At 45.5% G+C, this 17,483-nt stretch overlaps 1 protein-coding gene across 8 annotated transcripts in view; it reads left to right on the top strand.

Moving 5' to 3' along the window:
• KLF12 (Kruppel like factor 12) overlaps positions 1-17,483 on the top strand; it is a 259,481-nt gene that overhangs the window by 46,336 nt on the left and 195,662 nt on the right. Inside the window, exon 1 of one of the 8 annotated variants that reach the window (XM_030476581.1) lies at positions 2,801-3,140. The exons of 4 other annotated variants lie outside the window; for them this stretch is intronic. The gene's annotated coding sequence lies outside the window, so the exon portion shown is untranslated. Of the gene's footprint in view, positions 1-2,800; positions 3,141-10,160; positions 10,289-17,483 lie in introns of those variants that run through there. 3 more of the 8 variants (XM_030476580.1, XM_030476578.1, XM_030476583.2) reach the window with 3 other exon arrangements.

A 17,483-nucleotide genomic window follows, 5' to 3' on the forward strand; every position in this document is an offset into this window, starting at 1 on the left:
CCAGGAGCACAGGCAGCATCCCTGGCCCTCTGGCTCATGGGCAGGCGGCTGGGTTTCCGCTTGTGCTCCCGCAGGTGCCCATCAGCACCAAGAGAGCCGGGAGCTGCTGGGCTCCAGGTCAGCCGGGCTCACCTTGAAGATGACAGCCAGCAGCAGCACAGGCTGGCTTTGGAGCTGGACCTCCACGCCGCTGTCGAGGGCATCCCTGATCTCCCGGGAGGCGCGCTCGCTGGCTGCCAGACGGAAGATCCCCTCTGTGGATGGCCCGTGCTCGTTCAGCAGAGCCAGCAGGTCCTGAGGGCACAGAGGAGGAGAGTTGCTGGGCTGGAGACAGGCCCTGGGGTAGGTGCTGGGGATGGCCCCTCTCTGGAGGAACCAGCAGGATGGGATGGGATGGGGTGGGATGGGATGGGATGGGGACCCCGTGGCCAGGCTGACTTACCTGGATGGTCTGGGGCAGCGTGCCGTCCTGGCTGCAGAGAGCTGCCAGGGGCCGGCCAAAGAGAGCTCCCTGGCCAGCAGAGCCCGACGGCCCCGGCGCCTCTGCTGCAGCCGAGGTCCTTGGCCGTGCAAATGGCCAGGGCAGCCTCCTCCTGCTCCTGCGGGTCCCGCCTGCTGCCAAGGGAAACAGAGCAAAGAGCCGTGGAGGAGAAGCACCAGGAGAGCGCTCCCAGACTCCCTCAGTTCTGTCCCCCCGCTGCCTCCCAGGGCACGGGAGAGGCATCATCATGTGGGAACAAGTGGCCCCAGGGCTCAGCTCTCTCCTGCCGCAGAGCGATGGGGATGGACGTGCCCTGTGGGAAGGGCAGCGGCAGCCCCATCGCAGCACACGTGCCCGCCTGCAAGCGCAGGAGAGAAGGGCCATCCTGCCCCTGTCTTCTCCAAACTCACCATCCACGTGGCCATGTCCGCCTCGACTGCCGGAGGGGACGGGAGGTGTCAGCTGCTTGGCACCAGCCTGCAAGAAATGTGCTGCGCTCACCAAGCAGCCCCACAGCAGAACGGGCCCCCGGCGAGCTGTATCAGCCCCTGGCCATGTGTGAGAGGTGGGGATGGGTGAGATTGCACCGCAAGTGACCCTGACCTGAGCCTGGCGCTGGAGCAGCTTCTCCAGGCTGCCGGCATCCAGTGTCATCATCTGGGCAAGGGGAAAAGAGCAGAAGGTGAGGAGCGATGCAGCTGATGCTGGGCTGGGGCAGCCCCTGGGGGCAGAGCAGGGACAGGAGGGACACTCACAGCATTGTGGCCACTCAGCTCCTTGAGCACCATCTTGATGGAGGGCAGCTGGGTGACCCGGGCTCCCTGCACTCCTTCTGGTGGCCTGTGCACGGGGAAGGGGCAGAGAAAGAGCTGAGTGAGACCCAAGCCAGCTCTTCCCTCTGCTGCCAGCCTGGGGATCACTTCCACACTGCCCAGAACAGCCGGTGCTGCCAGGCAGTGGAGGGGGAGCAGCAGCAGTGGTGAGCATGGAGCTGGGCAGGTGTTGGCTGGACACAACTGGATGAAGCAGCTCTGCCAGATGTGTCCACTCAGCAGTGGGGACACCTCTGCCCAGCTCAGAAGAGGTTTTTTTGTGTTTTTTGGATGCCATGCATGGAGCATAACCCCATGATGGGAGCACAGGCTGCCCAGGCTGCAGTGCCAGGCAGGGCTTACCCAAGGAGGGCTTTGACCCACAGCTCCTTCACTGCCCGGGAGCTGTCAAAAGAGAGGAGAAACAGCCTGAGTGCCCGCTGTGCCCCAGCCTGCGGGCAGAGGCAGGTGTGGGGACGGCCACAGGGTCAGGATGATGTCCCATGGGGCAGGACAGAGGTGCTGCCCACCCCTCTGGTGGGATGTAGCACCAAGACTCACCAGAAGGTGACAACGCAGGAGCCGCAGGGCCAGAGGAAGACGAGGGAGCTGCTGGTCTTCCCTTCCTTCTTCTTCTCGGCAGCATCCCCTGCTGACCCCTTCCCGCTGCTCAGCACCTGGAGCAGGCCCAGCGCCAGGCAGAGCTGCGGGCGCAGGGTGCTGCCACGTCTGCAGAGAGGAGCGGCAGGGAGTGACCTGGAGGTGGCCGAGCCCGCTGGGGGAGGAAAGGCAGCTGGGCTCTGTGAGTCTTACTTGGTCTTGGCGATGACCACGCTGTCCCTGAAGAGGAGGAGGTCCCTCTTCTTCTTCTGGCCACGGCCCTGGGCCACCCGCACGCGCTCCCGCAGCAGCGGCTCGGGTGATGCCAGGTCGGGCTCATGTTGCTGCTCGGGGCCAGGGTCGTCCCTGCAGAGCAGACGGCGTCGGGCATGAGCAAGGCAGCTGCTGCGGGGCCTGGCTGTGCCGGCACGTTCCCGAGCTGTGGGGGAACCCACCTGGACTCGCAGCAGCAGAGCCACTGGCCCATCCTGGCAGGGCCAGATATAAACTCGTGTGTGAAACAGAGAGCGGGAGTGCTCCTCTACAGGAGATTTGCACTCCCAGTGCCGCTGGTGCTGCCGAACACAGCACCGTCTCCGCAGGCACTGGGGCCGTTGCTGGGCCGGCACCTTGATATTATGGAACACCATGGTGACCTCACAATTCAGGGAATGTGGGGGCCCAGGTGGGGCGGGGCCCAGGTGGGGCTCTCCCCAGGATGGCCATATCCAGCCCTGGCCCCAGGGACTGCTCCCTTACAACTGCAGTGTCCACCAATGGAAAGTCACGGCACCTGCAGCCGTGGTCTTGGGACTCATGGGACCAGGGAGCCCCAGGTCTACCCTGCACATGGAAGACTGAGGCAAAGCAAAAGCATTAAATGCCTCTGTCTTTTCTTCATCCCCAGGTTTCACGGAGCATCTTCATCAGGTGTCCCTCTGAGACTTTCTTTAGGCCTCCTCTTGCTATGAGCATACTTCAGAAAGCCTTTTGATGTTGTCTGACAGAACACTGTCCAGTTTCATCTCTAGTTGAGCTTTGGCCTTTCGTGATGTCTCCCTCCATGTGTGAGCCACAGCTCGGTAGTCTTCCTGAGGAGCTTGACCTTGCTCCTAGAGAGCATACAACTTCTGTTCCCACCCCAGTTCCAGGAGGAGTTCCAAGCTGCTCTTCTGCCGCACTTGCTCGACTTCCGTTGACACGATGGGATTGCTGCTCCTGGTCTTTCCAAAGGTGGTTCTTGAAAAGTGAGCAGCTCTCATGGTTCCCTAAGTCCTCAAAAGCTCATGTCCAGGAGACCCTGCTAAGTAGATCCCTCTGCAGCTTCAGTTTTGCACTCTTGATATCTAGGGTAGCAACTCTGCTGATCTTTTCTCTCATGACACCCAAAATTTTGAGCTCAAGGGATTTGGGTGGCCAAGACAGCCTCCTACCATCACAGCTTGCATGCATCCCTCTTGATTCACAAAGACGAGTCTAGGAGGGTTCCTCTCCTAGTTGGCTGAGTACTTGTGGAAACAAACTACCTTCAACAAACTTCAGGGATTTCACAGCCTTACTTGTCCCAGCAGTGACAGTGTGGTATTCCCAGAATGGAATGTAAATCTCTCAGAAGGACAAGGGCTACCTTGTTAGAGAGAGCCAAATCCCACCCTAGTTTTAGTTCCCTCTTCTACCAAGGAGGTTTGCATCCTGTATCCTCACAGCTGAGACTTAATGGGAGCATTCTTCACTCAGTTTTTGTAGGTTATGCGGTTTGGAGCAAACACTAGGCCTAAAGGATTGGGTTTTTTTGTTGTCTGCCTGTCGTGGGATGGGGATGAGAATCTGAGAAGAGCAGACTTGTGTGTTGACATAAAACCAGTTTAATCATTAAAATAAAGTAAGTAATAACAATAATAAGAGTATGAAAAGGAAGATAACAAAAAGAGAAAGACGAATAAAACTCAAGAAAAAAACACAAGTGATGCACAATACAATTGCTCACCAACTGCTGACTGATGCCCAGCCAGTCTCTGAGCAGCAATCGGCCCCTTCTGGCAAATTCCCCCTGGTTTATATACTGGGCATGACAGCAAATGCTCTGGAATATCTCTTTAGCCAGTTTGGTTCAGCTGTCCTGGCTGTGTCAAATCCCAGCTTCTTGTGCCCCTCCAGCCTTCTTGCTGGCAGGGCAGGAGAAGCTAAAGAGTCCTTGGCATTGTATGAGCAGTACTTCACAACAACTGAAACATCAGTGTGTTATCAGCATTATTCTCAGACCAAATCCAAAACACAGCACTGTACCAGCTACTAGGAAGAAAATCAACTCTATCCCAGCTGAAACCAGGACAACATATTTTACGTCTTGGTTTTCAGACTTCAACATACCCCAGTTGTGGTTCTTTTTATTCTCAGCCATTATTGAAGGACACGATACATACTTTGGGGCAGGGAGGTGATGAGTAAGAGCTGGTCAGGCAGGAGCAAGTCCAAGTCTTGTTTTTAAAACTTCTTATGGATTATAAATAATTTTGGTCAGAACATTCCAAATTCTCTGTTTTGTTCTGCCTGTTGGACAAAATAAAATTGAGTTGAAGCAAAGAGCATCTTCAGGCCATCATGGCATAAGTTTCTGTAGTTAAATTCGTGAAATAGTAACAAGAAAAAGCTTGCATTTGACATTAAATGCTTTAAGAAGTAGCTTCTGGGTATTGCTCATATAAATTCAAGATATATAGTGGAGGAGGTGAATGGAAAATAAAAAAGAAAATTCTTTAAAGATAGATGAGGAATAAAAGGAATATAGGATGTGTCCTTTTAAGTAAGATGATTTCATCAATAAAACTAGGAAACCAGTGTATATCAGTGCTGTAGCCATAAAGCAAATATTATTATTTAAGTATTAATCTTGCGAAAGTATCTTGCATAGTGTAACCCAGTAGTCTTTGTGGTGGTATTTGATGCTTGTGCAAGAGCTGCCTACTGAAACGACCTGATCTCAACATTGCCTTTTGGGGCTAGTCCTTTTACCAAGCACACCTGGAAGATTGCTGTGAGATTTGTGCTTAGCTCTAGAAGCCTCTGTTCCCTCCCTTCAACAGTAAGGGGAGCCTTGGGTGATGGCTTCAGCTGTGCTGCTGCCCACAGGTACCACTGATCAGATGTCTGCTTTTTTTTGATCAGAGGATGTCAGTGAAGTCTAGCAGTATCCTCCTTACGTGTTCCCAGGATACCTACTGTTACTTCCCAGGGGAAAAGCTACCCCATTCTTCAGCTTCAGTACTTCAGCCTTTGAGCTCCTTTCCCATGATTATTTGTAATTTTTTGTAAGCATACTTAAATATTATGCCCACATGGAAAATAAGGGAAGTTGGTTCAGGAGTCAAGGAGAGTAAAGGGAACCATAAAATAGCCAACAAATACTGAATTGGTAATATTAGCAAAACATATGTCTTATGCAGCATCTTGAAGCTACCAGATATAGGCTTGTCTCACCTAACTATGTGCTGGAGGCTACATCTACGCGGGCAGGTGATCTGGACCAGCAGAAGCAGACAGAAATGGTGAGAGCAGTTGTTATTAAGGACCCTTACAACCCTGCTGGGGGTTGGAGTGCATTTGGCATGCAGCTGCAGAGGGGTTTCTGGTTTAGCTTCCTCCAAAAGCAACCGGGTTTGCGTGTACCACAGCTCCACTGGGAATCAGGGTAGGCTGATAACCCAAGCCGGTGTGCTGGTACAGAGGTTTCCTCCCTTTTGCAAGGTCTTTCCATAGAGGGGCATATCTGCCGGGGCAGTTCAACTCGTCTGTCTCTCTGAATTTGACTATATTTGAATCTTAGGGTCACCAAACTCCTGAATAGGGTAGTTTGTGGCATTTAGAGCTAATGTGGAGTAAAGCTCAATTTAATTGCTTCAAGAGTAGTAGAAGATTGCTCCTTTTGTCACAGAGTTTGTGGTCTTGTATTAAAACTCTCTGTTCCCAGTTACTGCTTCAGCGAAAGATTTGTTGCGCGCTGAATTTTCTGAGCTGTTACAAGTTTAGAGCAGACCCAAATTCACAGAAAAATGCTTCTTCCTCTTCTCAGAAAGGGAAGAGGTCTCATTTTATTTATTTACTCTGCACTTGGTTTGTGGAATGATTGTCTCTTTATCTGGCATCCTTGTTTGGCCTGGATGTTCCTCAGGGCACAACGATGAATCATTCATCTCTGCAGTGCTTGCTTTTTTTTTTTTTTCCCTTGGGAATTGCTGCTGTGTAGAAAATCGACCAAATAAGACAGAGCTACGTAAAAGATGACTCTCCTTTTGCTGTGTCCTGGAGGATGTCACTGTGGAAGTCGCAGTGCAACATGTCATGCAGATGCTGTCCATTTAGAACTTAACCTTAAAGAGGACCATTGTCCCAGGTCCTCTCACTTGGGGACTTTGTCTCTTCGACACCTGGAGAGTCACCTAGTTTCCTTCTTTAACTTTCCCATATCATAAAAGCAGGATGCGTTGCCTTATAGTGAATCCTGAATAGGTAATTAGGGTTTTAGATGTGTTTTATAGTTTTATAATAATATATTTAGATGTGTTGATTGTGTCACGAGCCCTTGGTCTCCTTTCTTTTGCCAGTCTGATAAATGAGCCGTAGAATTGTATAATTGTGGGCTTTCACCATAATTCATTTGTTATTTGTGCCTCCGGACCAAAGAGCCAGGGAGAGACAGTAACAACAGTCAGTAAGGGCTCGAAATAATTTGACTCGAGTCAAGCCCCAAACAGTTAATGCTCAGAGGATACTGGAATAGGAATATATTATAGGTTTTAAAATGCATAAGCTTGCAACATGGCTAGATATCTTAAAATTCAGTTGCCTATTACATGCAAATTACTATTTTTGTGTGCTACGTGCAGGTTTTTTAGCATGAAAGAGATTGATTGCCAAAGTGGATTAATACCTTTCACATCTGCAAGTGTTGGTTCAGATCAAAAGCAAAATAAGCCATAGGTGTTCAGAATGGACACATGCGCACATCATAAATGCTGCCGCACAGGCTGGCCTGGCTTGGCAATTAAGAGCTCCTGTTTTTCGTAAAAGGGATTCAGTGCTAAAATATTACTATTTCATAAGCACTACAGATTAAGCCTCAAGTTATTTTTTAAATTATTATTCAGATTAGTCCCCAAGTCAGTCTTATTTGAAATTTTTCAAAAGTCCAACTTTTTTAAATGTTAAATGTATGTTACACTTTTAAAGTTTTATAACTGCAAGATTTGAAGGACTCGAGTTGTCTGGCATTTTTCCAGCTAGTCCATCTGTATTCGGAGGAACTGAGTAGGTCGGCGAAGTGTAGTGTGAGCTCCTTTGTTAAATCCATCACTGAGGGCGTGAGAAAAATGGGCAGTAGCTGCGGCAAGGGCTTTATTGTGTGAGTACTTTCCACCTTTTCATCTCATCCTCCCCAAAATCTCTCTTCTTCTAGGGTTTTCTTTTTTTTTGTGTGTGCCAGGTCTCCTGAGGATGTTCAGGCATGGCAAGCTTGGGGTTTTTACTCTGCTGTTTTCTCAGGAGCTGTTGGGGGAGCGCAAGCTCCGCTCGCATCTTCCTCAGGTATTGATGCTGCTCTGAGATGGTCTTCTGCAAAAATGTGTGATATGGGCTTTGTCCTGACCGCCTCTGGCTGCTGGAGGAGCCTTCTGAGCATAATCTGAGCTCCTGTTATCCAAGGCAGGAGCTGCCTTGCCATCTTTTGGTCATAAAACAGGAGAGAAAAGATTTCTGAGACTTGGTAAGACCACCGGTGAGTGTGGGACAGGGGCTCCCAGGTGCCTGTTTGACATGGCTTACTTGGAGGTATGGACGAATGAATGCAAAGATTGAAGCAAGCAGTGAGCTGCAGGTGTGGACACTTCAGCAAACACAGGCAAGAAAAATCAATTTTTCATGAATGAAAGAGGAGAAAAAAAAAATCAATAGGGAAAGGATTGTTATTTTCAGTTTAAAGCTGGAGGAGTTGGGGTTTGATCTCTGAGTTCATGCTTTCCTGTTCTCATTCACATGTTGCATGGCTGTTATTGGAGAACTGTAGACTGTGTTGCATTGAGATCATTAAATATAAATGGCTGAAAGAATGTGAAAGGCTCCTCATCCTTATTTATTTATTTACTTGCCTGCTTGCAGATACATCTCCCTCTGTTAATTCCTGTGGATGCTAGTTCCCTGTATGGGAGTGTTGGAGTGCATAGAGCTTTCACTGTGAAGTCCACTAGCCTTTTTCTCATGCATGTTTTGACAATATTTAAAGGACACAAAGCAGACTGTAGTTACTGATCTGTGTATTGAGATGCACCCATATCACTAAAGACTTAGAGGTTCTGTAAAGTTGGATGAGAGAAATAGCAGTCTGTCCTGATTTGGATCAGTTAGTTTCTTTGCAAGATCAGCTTACTGCTTGAGTGTAAGCATATCGAGGAGTTTTATGCTCTTATGTACTACATATTACATATGTATGTATACATGTTACATACATACACTGTATTTATACATATATATGTGTGTATATATGGATATGAAATACCATAAGGGAAGGTGGCATATATATCTATGTATAAATAAGGGAATAAGCAATAAGGGAAGGTGGCATATATATCTATGTATAAATATATACAAATGCATATATGTACATACAGACATGCTTATATAAATACATGCACTTAAGTGTTCTTCAGCACAACTTTTGAACTAAACCAGTAAGGGGTGTACAAATTGCAAACCAAGTACCACGTGAGACAGTGTGTTCCTGTGTTCTAGGAGAGCTGTGATAGGACTGTGCAAGGCAGACAAGGTAACTCTAACTGGAGAGCAGAAAAAATACTAGTGTACTGGACCCAGAGCGCTGCTGCAGTTCTAGGTGAGGTAAATAGAGAAAATAAAACTAGCCCCAGGCTTTCAAAGCAATCACCAGCTTTAATTGGGTGCAGTCAGGTAGGGATTGGAGAAAGCAGGAAAATCTCTAGGATGGTACGGATCTCTCTGGCTGTGGAGTTTGACTTCTTCCTCTGAGGTTGCTGTAGCTGCCAACAACTGAAAGTGCTTTCAAGAAATTGATCTTCAAATAAAGCAGAAACCTGTGTAATGGGAGGGCTCCTGTATTCTCCCGGGCAGAGCTGGAGCATGGGTGCAGGAGATGCTATTTTCTTTTTCTGTCTTGCTAAAATTCAGAATAGCCAGAAATACTAATATAATGAAACTATTCCTACCAGTCCTATCACCTTTTTATTGTGCTTAAAAATACAGGACATTGCCAGATGTGTATATTGTAAAAGTAAGGAAAACACAAACATTACAGCTGAGTAGCTTCAAATTTACATTTTTCTGAATTTTTCCATCCTCTCATTTCTTTGAATGTGTTTTTTTATCTGTTTCCATATCTGACTCATCTTTATACTAGTGTCTCATTCACATTTGCCTGATGTTTTCTGTTTATGGCTCACCTTTTTGTATCTCTTTCCATTCTGGCCTCTTGCTCATAAGTATGCATACGCAAGATGCTCTTGTGATTTGAGAACATTTAAAATCAATAGACACAGCTTGTCTCCAAGATTTCACTTTACTTCCTGACATTGTTACCTTAGAGGAGTATTCTGAAGCTTCTAAAAGTACTTAGAATGTTCATACTGAAAGACCTGTAGAAGTTTACACCATTTCTTTTGTATTTTCTCTCTCTCCATCGCTTAGTCTGTTCTTTCTCCTTTTGCCCACCCTTTTTTACTTTGCATATTCTGTTCTCTTTCTCATGTTCATCCTTCTAGTGCTTTTTCCTTCTTTTGTCCATCCTTTTCCTTTCCTGGGAGGAAGTTACACTGCTGCCGTTCCTCCTGTCCCTACAGGTAACTGCGGCCACTTGCCATCTCTTCTCTGCTTTCCTCTGTTAGTGGAAGACTTGGAGTAGACTCCTGCTCTTGTGCAGCTGTGTTCCGTGTTGCAGGGCTGATGTGCTTGGTTTGTTCATCTTTTTCCTTCAGGGAGAAAGTTTGGGAGTGCCTAAATCCTGTTGAAAATCTGTTTATTCTGACATACTGCTGAAATTACTGTGCCAGTGGCTGTTTTTGGAGCTCTGGAGAAGAATCTGGTCTAATTGCAGGGAAAGGCAAGGCCGTTTGGTGTCTGCAAATGATGGTCATACATGATGCATGTGAGGCTGGACCCAAATGAGACACTTCAGCAATGTGCTTCAGGGAATATCCAAATGCCTGAAACAGCTCTGGGAAGGTGGGACCACCTTCAGTTCATGACCAGTCCCTTGTTTCTCAGTGCCTTCTAGAAGAGCAAATCTCTTGTTCCTGGCTGGAAGAAGCTGAGCATGGGTTTGGACCCTGCAGACCCAGGAAGAGCTTAGTCCTCTCTGCAGCTCCTGATGAGTGTGGTGAGTGGTGCTAACCCCACTTTATTTAAGTTTGTATTTAAGTAAGAGGAATGAAACATTGCAATATTTTCTCAAGTGAATAATGTTTGTTCTCCTTGGGATGGCGGAACTGTGGATGTGGTACCTTGTGCAGAGCATTTGGGTTTCAGATCGATCTTTTTTGGTGCATTAGCAGTTTGCTAATTCTGGTCAGCTCTGTGGATGTGGTACCTTGTGCAGAGCATTTGGGTTTCAGATTGGTCTTTTTTGGTGCATTAGCAGTTTGCTAATTCTGGTCAGCTTTTAAAAGAGCGGGTGAAGGCTTGGATCCTGTTGTGAATTGCCTCTCTCTTCCCATACACAAAGTTCCCATCACAGGCTTCTGGGTGCCGGAGCTGGAGGACCAGGTGCCTGCGAGCTTTGAGTCCTGTGTACTGTGTATCTTCAGGTCTGTTTGTGGGTGACAAATAATGCTCAGCTTCCACACGCTGAGTGTCTTTTCTAAACATTGGAGTTTATGGTATCTTTTTGTCTGTGGTTCTGATATTAGAAGGTAGTTGGGATTATGAATAGCTGATGGTGAAAAATCATTGGGACAAAGTAAAAGTTAAGCAGTTTGATCTGTAATTTGAAGGGTAGTTCATTGCAAGCAGTTGTTTGGGTTTGTTTTTTTTTTCTAAAAAAAAAGCTCTTAAAATGAAAGCTGAGATAAGCACTATTCGTGAAAGGACCTTAAAAAGGTTGCAGCCAGCAGTTATAAAGACACGACATGTATGGAAGTGATTGTAGATAATGTTTTACCTTGAACTGTCTATTTCATTTTATATTGTTACAGTAAAGGTGTTTGATAATATTTAGTAGCTGAAAGCCCATATTTCTTTTACCATCTCTAGTTAAATATGTTCATGATTCCACTGGAAATCCATTTATTCAAGGGCTGATAATTCTCAGTGGTAAAAATGTGTTCTGAGCAAAAACTCAGCATAGGATAGCTCAACAAAAATAAAGTCACTTCAGGTATAAACTAACTGCTGACTGTAGAAAACAAGTTAACAGGACTGGAGAAAATATTGTACTGTAGTGCAGAGAAGTCTGCTATATAATGGAAATGGCTTATTGTCCAGAAAGGAATGGTAATGCTCTGTATCTGACTGGAGTTAAGGTGTTGCCCAGTAACAATGGTAGCTTTGAATTACCTTGGAGAGATCGGTTTTCTTACACAAGGTGTCATCTGTAGCGACTATACCACAGTATTCCTAGATGGACATAGGAATGTGTGCTCCATCGGCTTAACAACTGCGTCCAGGATGCTTCTCCCTTTTGCTGGGCCTACAAGCAAATCTTGGAGGTTTCATTGTTACTGTGTTGTCTTTTGCCACTAAACAAAACACATTATTTAAATATGCCTTTTGTGCTGTCTCCTGTGAGACACTGTGCAGGTAAAGATTTGGATGTGTTCACTCATATGGAAGCAAAGTACTGAAAGTCATTGCAGCATATCCTATCTCTTGTCTCTGACTGACTGGTCTTTCGAAAGTGCCCATCGGCATCATATCTGACAGCACTCATGGGTTAATTTAATTTTCTTTTGAAGCATGCCTGTAACGTAAAGGGAAAGAGTGTTGAGGAATAAAAATACTCCTGTGGACTCTTCATCTCCTTTTTATAGAGTTCTCTTTGTTTCGCTCACTGTTTCATGAGTGCAATTACATTAAGGGGTGATCCCACTAAAGTTTAATGAGAAAATGTATAGCTCTGTCAATAGTAGATGAGTCCTGAGACGATTCCAGAATTGTGGGAAAAATGAAATTATTATGAGGCCACAGAACATGATCTTATGAGGTCTTGCTGATGAATCCTTGACATCTCTCTATTTTGATACACCATTCAAAAACCTAAGTGTTGTCTTATGTTATTTAAAAATTCTGTGCAAAATTCATGCTGTTATTGAAGAATGTAAAAATTCTGGGATGTGTTTTGGTTCTGCAGGAACAGTCAGCAGTTGACATGTTGTCCCATTTGTCCACCAGATCTGGTTTTGATGAGACAGACTTAGCGAACCCTGCACCTCACTATGCCAGAAGCAGTGATCTCCGTCTCCCCTTCTCTTTCCATTTGTACTCCCTTCCATGGGCTGGCTCCAGTACTGATTTGGCCTCTGGGAAAGCAGATTCAGTTCATTAAACTGACTGGAAATTAATTATTTTAAAAAGTCAATTGTAGTTTTGCCCGTTTGGTGACCTTACTTCTGCAAAGTATTCAGATGAACATCAGAGGAGATGAATGTCTCATGAACCAAGAGTTAGTGAGGTGAATCCAGAGTGGGGAGAAGGGAGGAAAGCTGGTGGTACCGCACTTTTCATAGAATCACAGAATGGTTAGAGTTGGATGGGACCTTAAAACTCATCTAGTTTCCAACCTTCCACTAGACCAGGTTGCTCAAAGCCCCATCCAACCTGACCTTGAGCACTTCCAGGGATGGGGCAGCCACAGCTTCTCTGTGGCTCACTGAGAATGTTCCAATGTCTCACCAATGTCTCACCACCCTCATAGTATATAATTTCTTCCTAATGTCTAATCTGAATCTCCCCTCTTTCAGTTTAAAGCCATTCCCCCTTGTCCTATCACTGCACGCCATTGTAAAAAGTCCTTCTCTAGCTTTCTTGTAGGCCCCCTTTGGGCACTGGAAGGCTGCTCTAAGGTCTCCCCGGAACCTTCTCTTCTCCAGGCTGGACAGCCCCAATTTTCTCAACCTGTCTTCATAGGAGAGGTGCTCCAGCCCTCTGAGCATCTTTGTGGCCTCCTCTTGGTTAACGGTGCCCTCCATCAGGAAGCCTAACTGTCTTGTCCTGGCAGAGTTGCTGTTCTGCTTTACCACCGAGGAAGCTGTGGCTGGGTGCACAAAGGGTTTCCTAGGTGGTACAGTGTGTAAAACAGGACTACAGTTGGGAACTACTCGTGCTGGGTCTGGATTATTCCTTAGAAGGATACTGCGCTTCTTAATGTGCTTTGATTTTTAACTTCATAAAAAGAAATTGAATAGTAGATTAAGTTTGAATTAAGGAATGCAAGAAGTAAAATGAATAATTAACTGAAACTATAGCTTTTTTTCCAAAGTACAGCTTTCAGATACATCTCAGTCTATGTCAAGAGCTAGAAACTGTTACTGCCACAGTCAAAACCTATTTTTGGAATTGCATGACAGCAGTGATTTTAATAAGGGACTTGGTGCTTGGAGACTGTGAGTAAACCTTTGCTGGGCTCTGAAGCAACCCATGCTCCCAACTTCAGTGGGCGTCCCAGGCACCTCACATAGTTAAGTCACATATTTGCGTATGGAAAAAGGAAACACTAGGGCTGTAGCATTACTCATACATTGTCTTGTAGGATTAGCTACAAATTTATGATATTAAAAATTTGAGCTAGACCAATGTGTTTTTTTTTCCCTTGCCTCAGGCTATATTTATACAGCATAGTCATAATCAAAAGTGTCATAAATCTGTGGGTTTTTTCCTCTTATTTTCAGGGAAAGCTAATATGTAAAACTATTCTTGCCATACTTTTCTTAATACTTGCCAGTACAATAATAAACTTAAATCACCTGTGTTTCCCACTTCAAAATCCATAAGGGTGAAACTGGCTTTGTATTTTTACGAACAACAGTGTATAACAGTGAATCTGGATTGTTAAGCCTTCTTAGGCTTAACATGTATTTATCCTCCTTCCTTCCATCCCTCCCCTGGAGAATGTGTGTTAAAAGTTAAAATATCTCAGTCTCGTGACTGTATTTTAAGAAAGAGGATACTTTGCTTTTGTGGTTGGGTTTTTTTCTTGGTGGTGGCTCCCCCCCTCCCCAAGCTGTATATTCGCTTTAGCGTGTGACTTGATAATTTAAAAAAAATCATATGAGGTTTCTCTTTGAAATTACAGTTACAGTGCAAGGGTGGTTATGGGACAGAGACCTAGACATTCGGTGTGAACTGTTGGGGTTGTTTTCTCACTATTCATGGAATACCACTGCCAGCTGCTTGGCTGCTGATTGCTTTCACAAATACTGAGTGTCCCTGGTGTGACACAACACAGAGGAAGGTACAGTCGCTCACCCTTGGGCTTTTGCTGTGGGCACCTGATGGTGTAGTTCATGAAGAGCTGTGCTAGTGAGCATCCATTGCTGAAGGTGGTGGGGACTCTGGACAGATGCCCAGAGGTGCCATGCGCATTATGAGCTGGACCAAGGCAGAGCTCCCTTGCTCTGTTCCAGATGTTTCCCAAGTATAGATATGTCCCACGACCTGAAACCATGCATGACCTTTGTGATTTATGGTTGAAATGCAGTCAGAATTTTCTACAGTCTGTGACAGGACAAGAGGAAACGGCCTCAAGCTGCGCAGGGGAGGTTTAGACTGGGTATTAGGAAAAATTTCTTCACAGAGAGAGTGATCAGATATTGGAACAGGCTGCCCAGGAAAGTGGTGGAGTCACCATCCCTGGAGGTGTTCAAAAACTGTGTAGGTGAGGCCCTCAGTGATATGATTAAGTGGTGGTCTTGGCAGTCCTGGCATAATGGTTGGACTTGATGGTCTTAAAGGTCTTTTCCAACCCAGTTGATTCTATGATTCTATGACTCTACAGATGTTGCTGAAAACCACTGTTTTAGGGCAGCATTATTAAGTATTTTGGAACTGAGACGCAACCTGGACATTGTGTAATTTTTCTAGAAGGGGGAAACAATATCATCTGAGGTTGCACCAGTTTTGAAGGGAAAAGGGAACTGAACATGTCCTCTGAGTCCTCAGTACTAAGGACAGTCTAACTTAAGCTTTGAAGTATAATAAGAATTGTGGATTCCATATGTAATTCTGCTGATGCAATCTGTGAAGTCCTGAGTGATTAATATCACGTATGTGACCTGGTGCTTCGTTCACAGATGATGGGAAAATACAGAAATCTGTTCCTCCTTCTGTTTCATCATGTGATTCTTATTCTTTGTTTGTACATAAAAATCTGAAACTTGAAATTTCCCTTTGGAAGATATTTTTTATCATCTCAGATGGATTATAACATGCTTACATAAACATGCCATGTGTGAGTAGGAGAAAAAAAATACTAACACCAACCAAGTTGGTGGAGCTGACTGGTGGAGTTATTATTACTTTGCTTTTCACCTCTTCAAAGTTTACAAAGTCTTTATCAGAACAGCTGACCCAAGATACAGAAGTCCCCTAGATGTAGTCTAAAGTATGTGCTAGTGATGGCATGTGATTTGTCACTCCAGTAACACAGGTCTTTCTTTTCAGCTGAAAACATATTGTCACTTTTCTGGTGTCTTTGTAAGCTGTGGCTATAGCTGTTGTTACGCTAGTGGACATCACGTGGGAAGAATAGGAAACCTGTGACACAGGAACTGTGTTTTAAAATACAGTTTGTATTATGGGAAAGCTGGAATATCCCTAAACAGTGAGAATTAACAATGTGAACTGTATATCTGTGGTACTTACGTAGGAAGCTGCTGGGTTTTTCACCTCTTCAGAATGCCATGAGCCAATCAGAGGTTTCAAGATGTGTTAGCAAATACATACAAATGCACAATATATATTTTTACATACACATACACACATGCATGCATACTGGTGATTAGGCATTCTGAAGAAAAATTACAATTATTTTTTAACATCTTAGAAGGAAAATAAGGTTTGGGGTTTTTCTAGTTGTAAGAATGCTGAAACTCGTGTGAAGCTCCCTAGTTCAGATTTTTCTCTGAATTCTGGGTCTTAAAAGTTTGTGTCACTGGAATGAGATCTTCCTAGACTCTCAAAAAACTGTATTGCCAAAGTCTTAATGGTTGAAGAAACCTAATACGCACAGGGGAAGACTCAGAATGGTAGATAGTTCGCTGTGGGGTTGCTCCCACCCTTGTGTAATCAAGTGTTGAAAGTCCCCAGGGATGGAGATTCTGTGACCTTTCTAGGCACTCTCTTGCGGTGTTTGATGACCTTTTTCATAAAACCTTTTCCTTTTTGGACTTTCTTAATCAGAATTTCACTTGCTGCAGCTGTGTCCTTTGCCTCCTGTCCTGTTTCTGAACACCTCTGAGAAGAGTCGGGCTCTGTTGTCTTTGCACCATATTAGGTAGTGGCAGACAGCAGTCAGTGCCCTCCCCACCCCAAGCCTCTTGCCCAGGCTGAACAGCCGCAGCTCTCTCAGCCTATCCACCAGCACCATGTTGTCCAGCCCTTGACCAGCTCAGTAGCCTGCCCTGGGCTCCCTCTGGCGTGCTGGGAAGCCCAGCACTGGACCCAGCACTCCAGTTGTCTCACCAGTGCTGAGATGAGAGGAAGGATCACCTCCCTCAACCTGCTGGTGATGCTCTTCCTATTGCAGCCCAGGATGCTGTTGGCATTCTTTGCCGTGAGGGCCCATTTCTGGCTCATGGTCACCTTTTTGTCCACCAGGACCTCACCTCCTTCTCTGCTAAGCTGCTTTCCAGCTGATTGGTCCCCAGCATCTACTCATGCGTGGAGTTATTCCTCCCCAGCTGCAGGACCTGCCATTTGCTATTGCTGAATATCAGCACGTTCCTTGCCAAACCATTTTTCCAAATTGCAGAGATCAATCTGAATGGCAGCGCTGCCCTTGAGGGTACTCGCTGCTTCCCCAAATTTTGTTTCCTAAAAACCTGCTGACGGTGCGCTCTGTCCCATCATACCAGTTTTAATGAAGCTGTTTTACATTACTGGCACCTAGAAATTTGCTATTGGTAGGACTTTGAGTAGCTGGTGAATATATTTTGAGGTCAGTGGTCCAGCTGGTTTTCCATCTACTTTTTAGTCCAATAGTTGGAGGAGAAGGACAATTGATCTGATGCACATAATAAATCATAGGGGTTTTTTTGCTTTAATCTAGATAGCAACTTTAACCCTTTCTCATACAGACCTCACATCTATTAAGTTACTTTTCTGTTTTACTTTTAAAATAGAAATTAATATGAGAATTTCTGGGTTTTTTTAATGCTGTTTTCTTGCACCTCTCCCCACGCACTGTTTGCAGCTTTGGTGGCAGGGCTTCCTGTCAGCGTGTGAAAGAAAACCCAATGCTTGAGCCTGTTCACACAGGAAGGAATTGCTAAAAATGGCAACGCTGGGGCATTGAGGTGTGAGCAAGCAAGCAAAAATTCCCAAATACACCTGTTTTAAAGTAAATAGGAGTGCACAGTCAC

Source organism: Strigops habroptila, chromosome 2 (assembly GCF_004027225.2).
Source record: "Strigops habroptila isolate Jane chromosome 2, bStrHab1.2.pri, whole genome shotgun sequence".
Taxonomy (NCBI): Eukaryota; Metazoa; Chordata; class Aves; order Psittaciformes; family Psittacidae; genus Strigops; species Strigops habroptila.